The 4,010-nt window shown below is 36.5% G+C and overlaps 1 pseudogene; it reads left to right on the forward strand.

Moving 5' to 3' along the window:
- The first annotated feature begins 476 nt into the window (after positions 1-476).
- On the forward strand, positions 477-552 carry LOC119467947 (annotated as a pseudogene).
- The last annotated feature ends 3,458 nt before the right edge of the window (positions 553-4,010 follow it).

Raw genomic sequence — 4,010 nt, forward strand, 5'->3', positions numbered from 1 at the left:
TTCTCTACTAAAAATACAAACAATTAGGTGGGCATGGTGGCACGTGCCTGTAATCCCAGCTACTCAGGAGGCTGAGGCAGGAGAATTGCCTGAACCCAGGAGGCGGAGGTTGCGGTGAGCTGAGATCAGCCATTGCACTCCAGCCTGGGTAACAAGAGCAAAACTCTGTCTCAAAAAAAAAAAAAAAAAATGCTTCAAAGGCTAGTTATCCATTGTAAGTACTCCATACTCTATTTTTACCTCTTTTCCTTCTGTTTCTTACCAAATATTCATTTTTCCTTAATATTGCTAACCAAAGAGGAGAGAAAGAGAATTTTATTAAGTCAAATATGATGGCCTAGAAAGTTGAAGTTCTGAGATTACCCACAGAATTTTCCCACATATTTAAATTATCTGAAATATCTCTTTCTTCGGTGGCATTGAACAGGAAGAATTAGCTGTGATTTGAACCTTAGCAAGCTTAAAGATTCACTGCAGTGTTCACTTTGGCAGCACATATACTAAAAAATTGGAACAATACAGAGAAGATTAGCATGGTCCCTGCGCAAAGATTCATTGCAAAAGCACCTCCAAAGGAGAATGCTGGCAGAAAATGCAACAAACTTCTGTTAGGGACCCCAGCATAGCTGGGAATCTGGAAAATTGTGCTGTTGGTGATAAGAATTAAAGCACCCAAAAGTCTTTTGTTTTCTGAAAATGAAACAAAACAAAAAGCAGTGACTTGCAAGTTTATAGGAAGCTTATCTCCTTCAGTTCAGGAGTATTTGTTTGCCAACTAAGGGTTACTTTTCACAAATGTAAAGTTAAGTCAACAACTCTTGGCATTTATAACACGATACATAAAAGAGCCTGTGAAATATGAAATGAACTTTTCAGGTTTTGAAATTGATACACTAATGTTAGGAAGATAAACCATTTGATGAGTGTTTTACTGGCTCATTTAAACTACATTCCCAATCAAAACTCTTGATTTCCCAAACAAGGAAACAGAAAGAGAAAGAGAACACAGTGTGTTCAGAACAGAACTGAGTGCTCCTTGCATGAATTAGGAGTTAAATCCACATGCAACATTTATGCTTACCATTACTTACCACTCCCATCGTTATGGTTATTAATGTTGTACATTAGAATTAGGTAGTTCTCCAAGTGTTTTCACATATTTTTTTCTCATTTTTACATGACTTCCCAATTCTGTGATATAGATTAAACAGGAAGTATTCAAATATACTAAGTAATTTAGCATCCATCACCATTATCATCATCGTCATTTAATGGGCACTTACTGTTTGCTAGACCCTGCACTAAATGTCTTATGTGGATCATCTCATTTAATCTTCACAGCAATTCTATGTAATTGGCATTATTAATGTCTCTGTTTTATAGATGAGAAAACATGATTGATTGGGGACTGGAATCTGGAACTTATGAGACCAATTTCAGTGTTCTCTCCACATTGTTTTAATAACCGAGTTTAAAAAGAACAAAGAGAATCCTAAAGTTTCCAGTTCTTTTCATATCAGTTTCTTTTAGACAGAAATAAGACAAGAAAGGGACCATGAAAAGAAAGTCAAATTTTCAGCCTCTTCCCAAAATAAATACAAAAATGCAATAGGCAAAAATATTTGCCAAATATTTTGGAGTTTTGTAAATTGCAATAAAATTGCAATTCCACTATATTTGCAGCTAAATGCGAAATTCTATTTTTAATTCTGCTACTGGCCAAACAATGCATTTTTGTTTAAAAAAAAAGTCCTTGTTAAAAAGCCTGATAATGTGGTGTAGCCTACCATGACTGATAAAGCTCCTGAGCTTCCAAACCAGCCTGATTGCCGCTTGGTTGGTCTTTAACTAGGTCAGATGCAATTTCCACTCAGTAAGCCTTTAATGAGTGTGTACTACATGATTGGTGTCAGGGGATGTGGAAGTAAACAGGACACTTACTGTTTGTGCTTCTCTGAAGCTTATAATGAGACCAAGACAGATATAAGAGATTAATTATAGTGTAGTTTTACAACAGAATATTTATTCTTGTCTTGGGACTTACAGGAGGCTTCCCTGAAAAACAAAACAAGATGGCATTTAGATGAAACCTGAAGAAATGCTATTAATTAGTCAGATGGAGAGACGGCATGGGGAGTAGGAGACATTTACAAACTTAAGTAAAAGTTACATCTCCCATGAGATGAAGGAGGTTTCCGTAACCTACTACAGGGTAGAGCTTTTGCAAAAGAATAGGTTAATATATACTATCTTTAAAACATTTTCCTTCATTGGTCAAGAATTCTCACTCTGAAGAAGCTAGTTTATAACTACCTATTCTGGAAGGATAGTGAAGGCAACATACTGATGGTGTCTTAGCTAATTACAATAGTGGTTTCATCAGCATCAGGGGAAAAAAAAGTAGGGTATCCATTTAAAAGCATGTGAGACAAGAAAGTACAGATTGAAAAAAATGATTGGAGAAGGAATAAAAATAGAGAAAATGAAGGAATGCTCTAAGTTAAACAGAATCATAGTAACGAAAAATAAATTTTTTACTATAATGAGCTTATACCGCACTTGGGATCACAAGGGAAGACTATATAGTTGAGCAGATTCACTTTTCCTATGTTCTGCTGAAGTTGTTTAAGACTATGAATGAGAAGCAAAAATACAGTAGAATTCTTATTTTCCCTTCCCTTTGAATGTCAGTTCCCAATTCGCTTTAAAAATGATGCAAGCATTTGTTTTGGATAGCTAAGGACACGAACTGACAGAATAAGAAAACAGCCCACTGAGTGCTGGGAAAGGAAGAAACTGATCGCTTTCCAGAAGTAATCCATGCACTGAATAATCTCTGTTTGTCCATCTGTATGCATACATCAGTCGTTTCCACCCTGCTCTGGGCTCCAAAGGTTGACCTGCATCAAGGAGCTCTCTGAGCTTTCAACTGGGTGTGGTCAAAGGGAAACACCAGTAGGAGATAAGGGAATGAGAGACCCATGAGATTAATGTATTCCACCATCCCTGGGTGGTTTCCACTAACTCTGCTCACACCCTCGAAAATAGCCCTTCACTAATCTCTCCTTAATGGCCTAAGTTTAATGTACCATCTCTTTCCTCGCCCCCAGAAATGGAAAAAGAAGTGCAATGCAAGGTTAAGGCAATGATGATAGACAAAGAAAAGGTATATTTATGATGCAGTATGTTAGATTAAGAAATCCATTTGAAAACATCTTTGGGATATGTCCATTGATTTTCCTGTCATATTAAGAAGAGAGAAAACACCACATTGGAAGCAACTGAAAGAAGAGACAGCCAAACTATTTTGAACAGTGATTCACAATAACCCCTGAGGGATGGGGCATTTGGAGGAACTATTTGGGAGGAGTTGAAGATAATCACATGGAACATTTCTGTAGCCCTTAAGAACAACAGTGCCTTTTGAATGCTTACCTATGCAAATCTCCAGTGCCCTTTTTTCTCTGTGCCCAGGCTTAAGTAAACCAAGCCAAGATGGTTTTAGTGGCCTCATTCTGATCTTCTTTTTAAAAGTGAATATTTTATAAGAATTGCTACCAATTTAGTAATCTTGTTGCATTAAGTAAGTATTAAGTTACAGGCCTCAGTCTGCTGATGGTATAATGAGAAAAGAATAACTTATCTCCTCACAACCAATGTGGTAAAGTTCTACTGGCTTCCTCTCAGTCGTATACATTAAGAAAACACGAATTTAGCTAGATGATATATACTAACAAGTGAATCTCTCTCTAGTATGTTTAAATCAATAGTCAAATGTTTATTAACTACCTCTGCATCTTAGAAGGGGAAAAAATATATTATACTTTTTAAGGTAAAGCTGCTCGTTTTAATGTCTCCATCTTCCTGTGTTACTCCTTAAATAAGAATGACAGCTAAATTATTTTTTCTCAGCCCAAGAGTAATGCGTCGGGCTTCCTTTTTAATGACAACAATCTTTTTGTTGCCAAATGCTTCACGTCTTAAATAATGGCTTGAATCTTGGCTGCAAT

Source organism: Cebus imitator, unplaced genomic scaffold, assembly GCF_001604975.1.
Source record: "Cebus imitator isolate Cc_AM_T3 unplaced genomic scaffold, Cebus_imitator-1.0 Scaffold354, whole genome shotgun sequence".
NCBI classification, from domain to species: domain Eukaryota; kingdom Metazoa; phylum Chordata; class Mammalia; order Primates; family Cebidae; genus Cebus; species Cebus imitator.